Consider the following 17,405-nt stretch of genomic DNA (forward strand, 5'->3'; position numbering starts at 1 on the left):
CGTTAGGGCAGTTGCCATGTACGTGCACGTTGGGGCAGTTGCCATGTACCATGCAAAAACACATGGCAACTCGGTAAAAGACAGTTGCCATCTGCTTACATGCATACTAGGCAGTTGCCATGTACTCTGCAAAAACACATGGCAACTCGGGTAAAAAAAAAGAGTTGCCACCTGCTTATAAAGCACACTACAGGCAGTTGCCATATGCGCTGCAAAAACAGATGGCAACTAGCAGCTTACATGTGGGAGAGGAGATTGGCGTGTGGGCGAGATGGCAAATGCCCACACACCAGCCCTTGTGCGTGACTGGAAACTGGTGTGTGGGTGACCTGCTAAACGCCCACACACCGGCCCCTCCGTGTGGTAAAACGGATGTGTGGGCGAACTATGTCACACACCACACACACGCCTTGTCCTACGTGGCACAGAAAATCAGCCAGATTGTGTCAAGATTCGTGCATATAGTACTGGACGGTGATGGATGCGTGTGGTCGAGATGGTCAACGCCCACACGTGTGGGCGTTAACATTTCCGTTCATCATTTGCGTGGCGAGCTTCAGATTCTATTTACCAAACTGCAAAGAAACAGTGTATTTCATTGATTTTCTTCGTGTTGTGTAGCGTGACCGTGGAGAAAGCAACCAAACTGTTTATTCGCAAAAAAAAAAAAGCAACCAAACTGGAAACAATCACACGATAGATACAGGAATAAACCTACTAATATGTAGAAGTCCGACCAAAGAATGATTCCAGCAAATCGCTTCAGAGACAGTAATACACTCTCTAGTGATGGGTTCCCGGACATTTAGTAGCACATGAATAAAGACGGAGGCAAAGATGAAATGTGGATTCAGCCTGGATTTGTATTCCGCCAGTGTGAAGCCATCCTCCAGCTACCGCCCGGCAAGATGAGGCGTTGGCTTGCCCGGTCAATAGGTTCCACCTGCTCAATCTTCTCCTTGACACTGCGGATAGTATCTGTGATCTCAACCTTAAAAGTCAGGGCCTTCCCTTTCAAATTCCTGACGAAGATCTCCATCAGTCTTAGTCGGTGACAGACTACAAGGTCGAGTGTGGCTCCATTCTGGATTCCATAATCGGCTAAAGTACGGCAGCCCTGTAAGATTGAGTATGGAATAATTGGGGATGTCATCGTCGTCTTGTGACGCATAAGGCGCTGCTGGCCTGGATGAATATCATACTCATTATTGTTTGGCAATGCAACTCTCAATTGATTGGGTGCATACACGCACGTTATATATTTACAATGAGCAGCCCACGGCCTCGACTATACATGGAAACTAGGAGGCGGGGCTAGGTAGGAAATGATCCTACATATACATGCGATATACTGCCTATCCCCCTCCCCCCCTCCCCCCGCCGCAGTCGCTACGGCATCTGTGACGCATAGACTGGACCAAAACTCCTGGAATGTAGTCGTTGGTAACCCCTTGGTCATAACATCGGCAAACTGCTGAGCAGTGGGGACGTGCAAGAGCCGGATGTGGCCGAGAGCCACCTGCTCACGCACGAAGTGAATGTCGAGCTAGATGTGCTTCGTGCGACGATGGCGAACGGGGTTGGCAGAGAGGTAGACGGCGGAGACGTTGTCGCAGTAGACAACGGTAGCCTTGGCCATGCCAAGGTGCAACTCCTGGAGAGGCTGCCGTAACCAGGAGCACTTAGCAACAACATTGGCCACGGCGCGGTACTCAACCTCGGCACTCAATCTGGACATCGTGGGTTGTCATTTAGACGACCACGAGATGAGAGAGGGCCCGAGATAGACGCGGTAGCCGGAGGTGGAGCGACGAGTGTCAGGACAGCCAGCCCAGTAGGTATCTGAGTAAGCCACCAGGTCAGTGGAAGAGGACGACGTCAACGTGAGACCCAGAGCCATAGTGTCGCGGATGTAACGAAGGATCCGCTTCACCAGGGACCAGTGAGAGTCACGTGGGGCGTGCATGTGTAAGCACACCTGCTGAACTGCGTATTGCAAGTCGGGGCGAGTGAGCGTCAAGTACTGAAGTGCACCGACGATGGACCTGTAGAAGGCGGTGTCCTGCGCCGGAGTGCCCTCAATAGCGGAGACATTAGCCTTTGTGTCGATAGGAGTAGGTGCAGGCTTGCAGTTAAGCATGCCGGCGTGCTCGAGTAACTCCTGGGCATACTGCTGCTGATGAAGAAAGAACCCGTCCGCACGCCGCACTACCTCGATCCTGAGGAAGCAGTGCAAAGGGCCGAGGTCCTTCATGGCGAACTCGGTGCCGAGGCGAGCCGTGGGCTGACGAAGAAGCCCGGTCGAGGAAGCGGTCAGGATGATGTCGTCCACGTAGAGCAGCAGATAAGACGTCCCACCAGCGTGCTGGTATACGAGTAGAGAGGCATCCGAGTGAGTGGCTACGAAGCCAAGCTGCTGAAGGAATGCAACAATACGCTGGTACCAAGCACGAGGGGCCTGGTTGAGCCCGTAGAGCGAGCGCGAGAGCAGGCACACGTGATTCGGCCGGGTGGCGTCGACGAAGCCGATGGGCTGCTGACAATAGACCTGCTCGGCCAGATGGCCATGAAGGAACGCGTTGGAGACATCCATCTGATGGACGGGCCACGCGCGAGAGACCGTCAGCTGCAGGCCAGTGCAGATGGTGCCCAGTTTGACAACCGGGGCGAAGGTGTCGGTGAAGTCCACACCGGCACGCTGGCGGAAACCACGAACAACCCAACGAGCCTTGTAGCGCTCAAGGGTCCCGTCAGATCGAGTCTTATGACGAAAGACCCACTTGCCGCTGATCACATTAGCGTGCGGCGGCCGAGGCACCAACTGCCAGGTGCGGTTGCGCTGAAGAGCGTCAAACTCCTCCTGAATCGGCGAGCCAATGAGGGTCACGAAGAGTTGCTCGAGCCCACGATGGGAGGGGAGACGGTGCCGAGGTGGAAGCCGCAAGAAGATACTCGTTGGCGGAGTACCACTGACACAGGCGGAGTGCACCGGTCTAGGCACGAGTCACCATGCGGGGTGGCGGCGAGTCCGGGGCGGCAGCGGACGAAGGTGATGAAGAAGAGCCCGCTGCGGTCGAGCCTGCCGAGGGCACGGGAGAGTCCAGTGCGGACCCGAGCGACCCGGGAGCCGGAGACCGTCGGAGAGCCCGATGCGGTCGTTGTGGACGAGGCCGCCGGAGAGCCCGGCGTAGGAGACCCGGTCGAAGGCGCCGGAGGCGCGGGTGGCGAGGAAGGCGCCGACGCGGCCGTTGTCGCGGAAGAAGGGGGCGCCGCTGCGTCGGCCGAAGCAGCAGGGCCAGGCGCCGAGCCCACAGCCCTCGAGTGGGGCAAGGGGCCTAAGCCAGGAGGCGGCCCGAGGTGGGCCCGAGGGCGCGCATGCGCACCAAGGGAGCCCGAAGCCGAGTCGCCGAGAGCCGGTGGTGAAGTCGGCGACGAGTCGGACGGTGGTACCTGCTGAAATGGAAAAACCCTTTCATCAAAGTAAACATGTCTAGAGGTGAAAACACGGTGTGAGATAGGGGCGTAGCAGCGGTAGCCCTTGGTGTTGGGAGGGTAGCCCAGGAAGATGCATGCGGGGGAGCGAGGAGCAAGTTTATGAGGGGTGGTAGAGGCGATGCTAGGGTAGCAAAGGCACCCGAAGATGCGAAGGTCATCATAGGATGGCGGGCTCCTGAAAAGCAGGTGGTGCGGTGCAAAGTTGCTGCGAACGCGGCATGGCCGAATGTTGATAAGAAGTGATGCGGTGGTGAGGGCGTCGGGCCAGAAGCGGGGTGGCACATTAGCATGGAACAATAGGGTGCGGACGCAATCATTAAGAGTACGTAAGACCCGTTCGGCCCGCCCATTTTGTTGCGAGGTATAGGGGCAAGTGAGACGAAATATCGTCCCATGTTTTGCAGGAGATTGCGAACCGCAAGGTTGTCGAATTCCTTCCCATTGCCGGTTTGGATGGCATGAATGGAGGGACCAAACTGCATGGTGACATATGAGTAAAAGGCGGTGAGAATGGATATGACATAGGATTTCCGCCACAACCGGAAGGTCCACACATAGTGCGAAAAATCATCCAAAATGACAAGATAGTAAATATAGCTGGTATTACTCGCAACTGGAGAAGTCCACACATCACTATGAAGTAGTTCAAACGGATACGATGCAACCGAAGAGGAAGTGCTAAAGGGAAGACGAGTATGTTTGCCTAGACGAGACGCATGACAAGTAGTGTGACCGTCGGTCTTATTACAAGTGAAGGAAAAACTCCAAAGAATATGACGAAGAGTGGTGTCATTGGGATGTCCCAAGCGAGCGTGCCAAAGGTCCACACCGACGGAGAGGGAGACCAGAGATGTGTTGGTGGAGGTGGTTGGGTGGACCGGGTAGAGCTCGTCGGGGCTATCACAACGGTGGAGCACCATCCGGGTACGGGCGTCCTTGACAGAAAAACCACACATGTCAAATTCAACGGTAACAAGATTTTCACAAGTAAGAGAACAAACGAAAACAAGCTTTTTAATGAGGTCGGGAGACACAAGTACGTTAGATAACGATATCGGTGTGGATGTAGACGCAAAGTAAGCATGGCCTATGTGTGTAATGGGAAGTGATAGTATTGACGAATAAGAAGTGTGGAGAGTACCGGGGTTGGCCGCCATATGAGCAGTGGCGCCAGTGTCCATGTACCAATCGCCGCCACCCGTTTAGTTGGCCGGCGAGGGGGCGTAGTGGAGCGCCGCAAGGAGGGCCGGGTCCCACGGAGCCGGCGGGAGTGGGGGCGCCGACGGCTGAGCGGCGTAAGGGGCCGGCGGCAGCGCGGCGTATGGCGCCGCGACATAGGGCGTTGACAAGGGCACGGCGTACGGCGCTGACGGGAGTGCAGCGTACGACGCCTGCTGGGGCGCTGCGCTCAGCGCCTGGTGCGAGGCGGGACGCAGGCTCAGGAGGTCCGGAGCTGGCGGGCGGGGCACTGGCATGCTGTACGCATGAACCAGGCCCGTCCACGGGTTCTGGGCCGTGGCCCACGGCGCGCTGGCCTGCTGCTGGCAAGGCTGGCCGCCCTGGCCGTTGCCCTTCCGACCGCGACGCCCACCACGACGGCGATCAGAGGAGGCCGGCTGAGGTGGCATCCCGTAGGAGAAGCCTGCGGGCGGCGGGTACTGCACGTAGGAAGCCGCCGGTGGAGGGAACCGCGGCGTGGCAGACGCCTGTGGAGACGGCGGTGGCGGGCCGCCGCAGGAAGTCCTGGCGGTGAGGGCGATGTGGGTAGCCCTGGTTTTCGCCAACTTCATGCAGCGCTCCTCCGGACGCAAATGGGCCACGACCTTGGGAAAGGTTGGCTCCGGGAGAAAGGTGAGGTTCAAGGCAGCGTTGTCGAACTCCTCATTGAGCCCGGCGGTGAGGGTGCTGAGGAGGAGATCGTTGGAGATGCTTTCACCAAGGTCACGGAGCTCATCTGCAAGTTTCTTGAGATGCATACAATAATCATCGATACACGAATCAAGTTGATGAGACCCAAAAAATTCTTGCTAAAGAAAAACCCGGCGTTGGAGTTGGTTGTCGGTGAAAAGCCCGTTGAGTTTGGTCCAAACGGCGAGGGCGTCATCCCCGTCGGTGACCACCGTGTGGAAGAGATCACGGGAGATTGTGAGGTAGAACCAACGAATGATCGTCGCATCGATGGTGGTCCACTCTTCATCACCAAGCATGAGGCTGGAATCAACAGAACCGTCGACGTGATCATGAAGATGATACTCGCGGAACACTAGAGAGAAATATGTTTTCCAGGCATATTAGGTGGAGGTGGAGTGATCAAGGCACAGGGGGACACAGCGGTGGATGTCAAGGTCGCGGATGAGGACGGGAACGGGACCGGCGAACGAGTTGTTGTTGGTGGAACCGGAGGCGGGTGATCCAGGTGAGGCCATGTCGATGGAGGGAAGTGGCTAGGGTTGTGGGAGGGAGGAGAGGGTGCGGCGGCTGTAGGGAGGCAGCGGCGGCAGGGAGGAGGTGCAGCGGCGGCGTGGCTAGGGGCGGCGGCGGCGGTGGCAGCCTAGGGGCGCAGCGGCGGTAGGAGCGGCGGTAGGAGCGGAAGCTTAAGAAATGGATCGTGTGAGGGAAACTGATACCATATTGTTTGGCAATGCAACTCTCAATTGATTGGGTGCATACACGCATGTATATATTTACAATGAGCAGCCCACAGCCTCGACTATACATGAAAACTAGGAGGTGGGGCTAGGTAATCCTACATACACATGCGATATACTGCCTATACAAAATATATCCAACACTCATCATTAATCTTCCTTGACGCTGTCGATAGTGTCTGAGCTCTTAACATAGAGAGAGTTGTCCAGCATCCTGATGCATATTTTCATCATTTCCTGGAGCTGGTAACGAAAGTCAGGAATGGGCCTATATCGGATGCCATAATCAGCCAATGTAAGCCTGTCGTCCAGTTGCTTCCCGTTGAAGATAAGGTGATGTTGAGCTTGAATCTCTACCTTGACTGCAAGGATGGTATCTAATGGGTCGACCTAGAGGGTGATGATCACCCTGCCGTCGAGGGTCTCCACAGAAATCTCTATCCATCCGCGGATGCGAGGGACAAGATGAAGGAAGGATTCCTTTTGGATGCTGTAGTCGGCCAAGGTACGTTCATCCTCCAGCTCCTTGCTGCTACCAGATATGAGACGCTGCTGCTGTGGAGGGATACCCTCTTTGTCATGAATCTTGGTTTTGACGTTATGAACAATGCGCCTGCCAGTGTGGGCCTTCACAATGATCTACATCTCAAACGGGCACACCAAGCATCACTGATTTTAGACAAAAGGCTATTGCATGCAGACTACTATAATATTAGAAACTCAAACAGATACTAGAAGTCTAGAACTAGTAACATTTATAGATATACACGTCAGGTGATTCCGCAGTTTGACACGAGCGAGTTCGATAGGTTAAGCAAGTTAAACCTACAACCTCTCTGATGTTTTCTTATAGAATGCAATAAAAATATTCAGGTAGCTAGGGAGCCTTTTTCTGCGGCGACAGTTTCAAAACAAAAAAACTATTGAACATGCTATATATATTGACGTAACTGTTGCCCTGGACTGTGTTTATGCTATGATGCCCTAACAAGCAAAGGAAGAAACAACATTATATTATGCATATACTCCCTCCGTTCCTAAATACTCCCTCCATTCCTAGATGTAGGGTGTATAATTTTTTGTCAAAAAATTCAGATTACAAGGTGTATTCCTTTAGTTGACACATTTACCCCTACACAAGCTACAACCCACGCATGACCTAGTGCATATCCCGCCGGCCCTTAGCTTTAGGGGAAAACAATCTTGTTCAGTCCTTTTATTCATTCGCTCGTGTGAACCGATCTGGCCACCTCTATTCGTTCATTCACATGGAGAATCAGCACGACACGAACTCCTATCCATCGGCCAGCTGACATCCCGTGCTGCTGGTGATCTCCATATAGTCCGCCACCTTGCGTTCCATGCAGCTGGCGACTTCCCTTCTCGGATACAAGCCGGGGACTCGCTCCCATGGACGGGGAGAAGATAAAACCCTCTCACTTCAGTTCCATTGGGAAAAGATGAGATGAAGTCGGCGGCCCATGCTTCAAGTGTATCAAGTGAGTGGAACAATGAAACACCCAATAATTAATTGGCTCACAAACATGGGTTCCTACATGTGTTCCGGCTGCTGCAAGACTCAAGTTTAGTTCGAGCCGCCATCAAACGAATCTTCACCGAGCAGGTCCGAGCATAAATGTAGTGACGATGAAGAGCATGGAAGCGACTCGGACGCGGGATTAAAAAATAGGGAGTTTGTGAAAATGAAGTACGCGTCAGCAGACATGTAATATTTGATCAACAACATAAATAAATTTATCATGGTACCGGTACCATGATAAATTTATTTATGCTGTCGATCAACTATTACATGTCCGCTGACGCGTACTTCATTATGTACCATGATAAATTTATTTATGCTGTCGATCAACTATTACATGTCCGCTGATGCGTACTTCATTTTCACAAACTCACTAATTTTTAATCCCGCGTCCGAGTCGCTTCCATGTTATTCATCGTCACTACATTTATTCTCGGACCTGCTCGGTGAACATTCGCTTGACGGCGGCTCGAACAAAACTGAAGTCTTGCCGCAGCTGGAACACGCGTAAGAACCCATGTTCATGAGGCAATTAATTATTAAATCCAGCCAGGCTTTACCTTCCCCCGTCCACGGGAACACAATCGGCCGGCTTGGTATCATCCTCGTTGAGAGAGGAAGTCGCCGGCTGCACCAAACGCAAGGTGGCCGGCTCCATGGATGTTGCCGGCTGCATGCGATGTGACGTGGCCGGCGGATAGGAGTTTGTGTCGTGTTGATTCTCCATGTGAATGAACGAAGAGAGGCGGTTATATCGGTTCACATGAACGAATGAATAAAAGGACTGAACACGATTGTTTTGGATATGCACTTATACATGTAATCTTCTTTTTCCTAATTAATGTTAGGTTAATCTTGTTGATAGATTATTTCATGTTTTTCAAGTCATGCATATAGTAGTAGCTGCGACAGTGTGCACCCATTCAGACGTGTTCATGTGTGTGCATGCAAGCTAATGCTTTTGTGTAATTTGTGTGCTTAGCCGAGTCAGATGCATGCAAGTACGGAGTAGTTAGTTGTAAGCCGTATCACATGCTGGGCCAGGTTATTGCCAATTTGCCATTGAGTGGATGGCTGGACATGCATGCATGTAGGAATTGGTTAGTGGGGGTTAGCAGTGCCGAGTGTGGTGGCTGGCCAGTACGTGCGTGGCTTCGTGCTGTTAGTCGCCGGGCATGGCGGCCGGGTTAGTGAGTTCCTTGTACTTATTTATAAGGTGATAAGATGAATGAGAAAAGGCAGCAGTGAGGGCACAAGCAAAAATGTAGCAATTGTGATAGCCAAGGAAGAGAGCCTATGGCGAAGTCTATTTGTGTTCTTCCTTGGTACATGCGTGTGTGTGTGTGTTCCTGATTTTCACCATTGTGTGTCTATGTGTGTGTTTTTGAAAGAAACCACGAGAGAGATTTGAGAGGAGGAAGGAGAAGAATTGGCGCTGCAAGGAGGCGGCGCAAACAATTAACCTACGGGGATGTGCCATCTTTTTTTTCTATGGAGGTCATGTGTGGGTTGTAGCTTATGTAGGGATAAAGTCTAACTAAAGCAATACACCTTATAATCTGAATTTTTTCGCAAAAAACTATACAACATACATCTAGAAACGGAGGGAGTAATAGAATATGGTGTAACTCACAAGGAACGAGATTGGATCAAAATCAGCGTCCGGGTGGAGAAGCGCCAGCCTTGCCCTTCATGCCCCTGGAGTCGGTGTCGGGAGGATAGACGGAGGCGGCGGCGGAGCACGTCGTCACCCATTGGCTGTCTCGTTCGGTTACCTGCAGTGGCCGCCACAGTTGGAGCTAGCTGTTAGAGAACCCGAATCGCGGCACATACGTACCAGGTACGGCAGGAGAGACAGAGGTCTCTTGCTTGCCTTGCTGGGGGTAGGAGCAGAAGACGGCGCGCGTGCAAGCTAGGGTTTAGAGCTTGGCTGGCGGTGGCGCCGTGATTCTTCTTATATATAAATAACATGGCGAAGGCGTCCTGGTAACGTACGTTACCTTTCCAGTTTATAAGAAAGATTCCTGTAAATGTTAAGGGCATTTTCAATGCAGGGCGCCTGTAGAGGCGCTTAGGCAAATAAAATAAATATCCTAAAATTAAAGGGCCACGCAACGCGTCGGCCGGTGGATAAGTTGAAAACATCCGCCGTCTGGCTGACCATTGGATGCATGCGGGATGGCCCTTTAATCTCCCCATCCACGTGCGTCATCTCCTTTGCAACAAGAGCAGTGTTGCAAAAACATTTGTAACATAAGTCGTGTTGCAGAAACCTTTCAACAGACATGATGCTGCATAATTTTTTTGCAACAAAAATCATGTTGCACAAACGTCTGTAGAAATTTCTGCAACAAAGTTAAAGTTACAGAAATATTTTTGTCTTCACTTTTATATAGGTGTTTCGGAAGAAAATTTTGCAACATCAATGATGTTACAGGAATCTTTCTTGCAACACGAAAGATGTTGCAAGAAATAAAGCACGGTCTGCCGTTCGCCGTGGACTCCCGTTGAACAAGGGCGAGGAAGGAACGATGCTGGACCTCCGACCAAGTCGGCTCGCCGTTATCCTCCTCCCCGGCGAGGTGGGTGCACCGCACGCGACCGACGGTCATGATGGAAGCCGGTGGCAACGGCGGCGACCACGCCCCCATCCTCCATTCCAGTGAGGTGGGCGGCTGCCGGCAAGGGCATCAACATTGGTGACTTTTGGCGACAACTATCATGCAGCGATTGGTGTTAGCGAGAAAGCAATGGTTATTTCCAGGGAGAAGACTCGTACGTGGAGGAAAAAGTCACCGCCTCTATTGGAATAAGGTTGGGTGTGACAGCAGTGGTGGATCTCCACTGGACACACGTCACGCAAATGAGGTGGCGGAAGAAGTCCCAGTTATCTGTCGGTTGATGGTAAGTATTTCCCAAAATTAAAAGGGGCATACTACGTGTCCGTCGGCTGATCTTTTCAAAAGATTGGCCGGCTCGCTAGCCGCCATCAAGCAGCTGACGGATATCTTAGCTTTTGCAATATAGATTATGTTGCAGATTTCTTTTACAACAGAGATCATGTTGCGGAAATGTCTGTAGAATTTTTTTGCAACAAAGTTCATGCTATAGAATATTTTCTGCAATAGAGATCGTGTTGCGGAAACATTTGTAGATTTTTTTACTACAAATGTCATATTGCAGAATTTTTGGCAATAATCAGGATTATTAGAGAGAAAGCCGCAATCTTTGGCCCAGCAATTAAACTTGTGTCTCTTGGGAAAGGAAATGAATGGAGGAAGAGGAAACGAAACGAAACGAACGCCGCACACTGCTCTCGATTTTCATATTAGAGATAGACACAGATTTGTGGCCTCGCTCAACCCTCTGACCTCGCCGCCGGCCCCGACGCAGGGGCTCTCTCCGCCATGGCCACCCTCTCCCCTCTCCTCTCCTCTCCTCTCCTCATCACAAGAGAAGAGAAGAGAAGAGAAGTGAAGAGGGAGGGAGATCGACCCAGCAGTTCAGGCGGCGGCCATGGCCATGGCGCGCCCGGATCCTCTTTGACCTGGAACTCAATCCTCTGCTCGAGCTGCTCCCGGCGACCACTCCGTCGGATACATAGCATTAACAGGTCGACACTACTTACTCTTATCTCCCTGTGTGCGATTATGTTTTACATATGGGCTTTTTGCGGTTTGTTCGATTGAAAAATAAAATGTTCCAAGATCATGTCGTTGTCTAATTATAACCTCGATCTGTTTGTCCTTGTCTGCATTTTTCTCTCATTGTTCATGTGTTATGATGACACTCGAATAAGATGATGAAGTTCTCTCATTGTTCACGTATTATGATTACACTCGATCTGTTTTTCTCTCATCTGTTTGTAGGGTACTCTCATCTCAATCTTTTTTCTCAATGTCCATTTGATCTAATATACGATCTTTCAATTTAATTTGATGCATTCGATGCTAGAGTTGAATGAGCCTGCTGATTCCAAGTTCATGATTTCGATTGTCACAAACCAACTGTATTATTATCCTGCTTGTTTGTGATTTTCAGGAATCAGATATTTTTTAACACCACTCTTTTCTCTTCAGTTCTTATGCATTTGAACATTAGTAAAAAGGTTTATTACTTGTGAAGTTATGTTGCTACAAGCAAATCATATTACAGGTGCTTTAACCAAAAGAATATATCACACACGCTATACATGTTACAGTTATGCTTTTTATTTATTTTTGTACTCAAAGATATATTGTACAATTGCACTGAACTTAGAAGATTTCGGAAGATAAGGCTAAACTTGAATGCTGAATACTAAAGAAAAATACAATAATATAGCCAGACCTAAACAATTTGGTTCTGCATTGGAGTAAAATTTGTTTTGGACCCAGCTCATCACTTCTCCATAGAGTCAAAGCAGGGTTAAAAACTAGTATGCAGGTCAGGACGAACAAGGTATTCATCAAGAATAAAGATGTTGTAATTAGGCAATATGCCGAGCAAATGATGATTCCATGTGATTCTTCTGATGTATGTTCCAAAATCAAGCTTTTTTAAACTAACATTCAGCCGGTCGCAAATCAGTTACCTGTTTCTGTGCTTCTTCCACTGAAGTATGGTATCATAAATTGAAAAAAAATACTTAATCTAACAGCGCTGTCTTGCTTGGTAATTAGGTACGAACACCTGAGACAGATTCGAGATGCGGGTGCACCAGAGGTTATCGGCCTCGTCAACTCCTCGGACATTGTCAAACTGATCACCATTGAGAGGTTGAGGTGACCAACAGCGACTAGTAGTCATCGTGAAGGGAACCAAGGACATGCAGCAGTTAGTGATGTACCTCCTGTTTGCAAAATCATGGACTTCCAGAAAGAGTGCCCGAAACCAAGGTACGTGTGGTATGTCTTTGGTGAATTTGTCGTCCTATCACTACTGAAGCTGACTGGCAATGCTTATGTTCGTTTGTAATTGTGTGAGACGATAGAATTGTGAACTGAATGTTCCTTGGTTTGCATTCTTGCACTAAGAAACCTGATTCCCTGAAAGTATCTCTCCCCCCTCGGGATTAGATCAATTATTGTAGCCATGTGACAATGCTTCTTGTAAATTTGCAGACCAATCTGTCTTTTAGCTTTCCTAGAAAAGAGAATAGCAGATTTCTTACTACACATTGATGCCCAATGAGTCAGTATACAATTTTATGATGGGAACATATTAGTATTTTTCGCATTTGTGGTGATAGTTTTAGAGTAGGTCTGTCCCATAGTCCTAGCACTACAATTAAACGTAACTTTTAGAAAAGGTTCAGTCAGTAGTCAGAGTTGTCTTGATAGTTTTACTGTTGAATCAGTAATGTGCACCACATTAGGCGAGGCGTGAGAAAAACTGAAACTTTCTTGAGAGATGTGCGCCTCACAGGGATTCCTTCGGTGAATTGTTCTAGTTGCTTCTCCTGCAAATTTGAGCACCAACCCCTCTAGATTTCTTGATTGAAAAAGAGAATAGCAGATTTCTTACTACTATAAACATTGAGGATGCCCAATGATGAGTCGGTATACAAATTTTATCATGGCAACCTATGAAGTACAGCAGTATTTTTCGCGTCTCTGGTGATAGTTTTTTACACTATTAGTAGTCTCACTGTTGGTCACGAAACATAGTTTTTTCTTTCTTAGCAAAAGGGTTGCTCGCATCTCCATTATCACTGGTGGTTTTTTTCTTCTATCTATTCGAATCAGAAAATGAATTAGATTCAAAAACCACCATCCAACAAGAAAATCTATGCTAGATCCCTACAATCCTACATCCGTACAACTAGCGCGCCCATATGAAACTGATGCTCATTTACTTAGTGATATATTTTATTCTAAAATAAAAATCAGAGGCCAAAATGCAAGATAGAAGTTAATGGCATAAGTACATTATGTTGAATGAAATGTGTGTTAAATTACATGGAACTCATATTTGCTCAGATTGCGTGTACGCAAACATTCTGGTTGGGCCAGTACATGAGTAGAAATACCTCATAAATATGTGAAGAAAATGAATCAGATTCAAAAACCATCATCGAAAATGCAAAAAAAATCTATGCTAGATCTCTACAATTAGCACTCCCATATGAAATTGATGTTCATCTACTTAACAAGAAAAACCCCAATGACATTAAAAAACAGAGCACTTGAAGGAAAAATACATCTGATAAAACAAAGTAAACAGAATAGTACCTTAGAGAGCTCGTCGATGACATCCTCTTCGAAGTCGCTGCCCTTCCTGGGATCCACAGCCTCGTCGAAGTCTACCTCGTTCGCTTCGTAGAACTCCTCCTTGATTTTGTTATAGAGCTTGCGCTTCATCCTTGTCTTCTCCTCGTCCAGATCTTCCCCAACCTTCTCCTCCACAGGCTCGCCGATGGGTACCGCGACGGCTGCGATGGCAACGGAAGGAGGCACAACAGTTGCTGCATCGCCAGCCGTCGACGCTATGGCGGACTCAGCCGCTCCAACCGCAGAGGCAGCCACAACAGCGGATTGCTCTGCTCCGATGGTTGCCTCCGGCTCGTCCGCAGCATCTTCATGCCCGCGCTTCATCGTCGGTCAACAAGAGGAGGAGGGAGGTGTAGGAAGGGATGAGTGGAGTGGTGAGGAAGGGAGGAGGGTTTGGGAGAGGAAGACGTGGTAAGGCTGGAGTGGCAGAGGACAAGGGTTTTCTACCCAATTTGGAGAAGAAATGCACTATTGCTACCTCTTGGAGTTATCAAGGGGACAATTTTGTCTCACCTACCCGGCCCTTCCACATTCTAGAGTGAGAACGCGTGGGGTCGTGGCGTCGTGCACCTCCTGCGGTTTGCCTCACGCCCCCGTTCAAACTGCTGACACGTAGACACCAATAGTGGTTAGTAATGCTTCAAATGGACCTAAATTCTTTCTACACCCTTGTACCAACATGAGAAGCATCCATGACTAGTTAGCATGTGATCGGGAGGGTGTAATGTCAGGACCCCGATTCCAAGTCACATCGATCTAGCCGGTAACACCTCATATCACTTTGCGGCCTCACACACGGTATCCCACGGGTGTCGCCTTATCATGGCCCAGGTCCGTTTGCGCCTTTTGGGCCACGTATATGATAGTGTCACTAGCATCCATATGACAGAGAACCCGGGCTGACATGGCTAGTCGTGAACCCAAAGCGGCACAGACCTATGGAGACAGGCATACATGTATCACATCGAGCATGTCGGTCATCAGCGAGTGATTTCAGGCTGTAGCACTGGGCTGACAGGACTCCGGGGAACCCGGGCTGTAGCGGGCTAGGCAGGACTCCGGAAATCATCGCGTGACATTTCCCCGAAGGGACAGACATAGGAACGAAGTGAAACACATGCCGGCTAGTCAAGTGTCCTCAACAGTAGTGCTGGCTAGCAGGACTCCGGTGAACCGGGCTGTAGCGGACTACTATGGCTCGAGGAACACTAGACTACATTTCGCCATAAGAAAGGCTGCCAAGGATAAACAACTAGATTGTCGGATCCCACTCATACCAAGCATTTCAATCATACACACAATATGCCTGATATGAGTACATACAACATGGCATCGCAACAAAACTCTACAACTCAAGTACTTTATTTAAGGGCTCCAGAGAGCCATACATAACATGTTCATACAGATAGGGGTCACATGACCCGACACTCAAGTCATACAAACATACAAGCACATGCGGAAGCAACTAGTCTGAGTACAGACTCTAGAAAGTAAGAAGGCTTCTTGAAGCCTGTCTATCTACATAAGGCCCTCCATGGCCAGGATCACCACCTGGGTGGCTAGTCACTCGTCGACGTCAAGGTCTACGTGGAACCCATCTGAGTGGGCGGTGTCGTCTGGAACAGTAATTAAGCAAACATGAGTACAAAGGTACTCAGCAAGTCTTACATCAGAACCTACTATACATGCTTATTCTCAAGAAGGCGGTGGGGTTGATGCAGCAAGCCAGCTTTGACTCTTGGCTAAGCTATCCTACGGAACTCCACCAGTAAAATAGTTTTCGCACACGAGTCCACTACTCACCAACACAATACTCCACCGGGGATCCTCCCTCGTCATCCTATGAGAGGGCCATCCTCGGTGCTCACACTTATCTTGAGTCTTTTAGTAGTATCCATTAACTTGTCTATGAACTGTATAGGCAACCAAGTAGTCCTTTACCGCGGACGCGGCTATTCGAATAGTTTATACCCTGCAGGGGTGTACTTCGTCATACACGCTTTCACCACTTATCGCCGTTTACATGACATGTACTCGACAACCTTCAAGTGGAAGCCCAGCGAGGGTGTCGGCCACGGCCTACCTAAACACTTAAGTCTCTAGTCCAGGTTTATCACCTATCCAGGTTCCATCCGCAGGGAGTCCGACCGAGGTTTCCACATACGGCCCCGAACGATGTGAACAGGGTCCCGAGACGCCAAACGGGTGCCCGGCATACCCGGCCATGGTGTATCTACCGCAACATAGCCCACCCCTAGGGTCAGCGCTACGCACGGCTGCCAACACATAACCTACAAACACCAGAAACTATTTGCAACTCCTGGACTGACTACTAGGGTGATTAAGAAACCGAGAGGGTCAATTAAGGATCCCAATGCATGGTATTAGCTGAATCTTAAAATCACACATACAGATCTCAGTTCTTAGGGACGGCCTCAATGAAACAACCCACCATGTACTCCTACATGGCCTCTCATCGATACCTTTACCAAAACATGTTCAACGCATCCCTCACATTACCGACATAAGCATTTCACTCTAGCCCATCCCCCAGATGAACCAGACCTGACACAACTCTAAGCATAGCAGGCATAGCAAGGTAGGAATCACATACATGGCTCAATCAACTCCTACACATGCTAGTGGGTTTCATCTAGTTATTGTGGCAATGACAGGTCATGCAGAGGATAAGGGTTCAACTACCATAGCACACAACAGTTTGAATCGCGTTGTCTTAATGCAGTAAGCAAGAGCAGAAGCGAGAACATGGGTTTGTATCGGAATGATCAATGGTTGCTTGCCTGATGGAGTGGTAGTGGGATACTGCCCTTCAGTTGGATACTCGTGAATATCCTCGGAGGCAGAACCTACCACGAAGAACACATCGGAACACAATCAACACATGACGATATGCAACAATATGATGCATGCTATGACATGGCGATATGAATGTGTCTTGGCCAAATGCAAGCTATAACAGAAAGAAATGAACCCATTTGAATCAAAGATTCAAATATTAGTTCATTAAACATGGCATTTATAGTGCATTACCTTATTCTGCCTAAACAGCAAGGTAAACTTGTTTTGTCATGCATGAAATCATTACAGATGGATAGATTGAATTTTTTTGATAATTTTTCATATATAAATTATTTCATTTGGAGTTACGGTTGAATTTCTATGATTTTTAGAAGTTTTAAACATTTTCTGGAATTTCCTGAATAAAAATAAATCCACAAAATGCATTACTGCGTCAGCATTGTGTCATGCTGACCTCAGCAGGTCAAAGGCGCCAGCCCAGGTCAAACCTGACTGGTGGGCCCGTTCTGTCAGCCTCTCAGTGCACTAACTACGTTTAGTTAGCCTAATTACTGGGCAGGGCCCACTAGTCAGTGACTATACTAATTAAACTAACTAATTTTAGTTAGAAACTAATTTGGATAATTAGCAGAGGGGGGCCCACTTGTCATT

At 49.1% G+C, this 17,405-nt stretch overlaps 1 pseudogene; it reads right to left on the reverse strand.

Annotated features, from left to right (window-relative positions):
- Window positions 1-783: 783 nt before the first annotated feature.
- Window positions 784-14,258, reverse strand: LOC119300568 (annotated as a pseudogene).
- Window positions 14,259-17,405: the final 3,147 nt, after the last annotated feature.

The sequence above is a fragment of the Triticum dicoccoides genome, chromosome 5A, assembly GCF_002162155.2.
Source record: "Triticum dicoccoides isolate Atlit2015 ecotype Zavitan chromosome 5A, WEW_v2.0, whole genome shotgun sequence".
NCBI classification, from domain to species: domain Eukaryota; kingdom Viridiplantae; phylum Streptophyta; class Magnoliopsida; order Poales; family Poaceae; genus Triticum; species Triticum dicoccoides.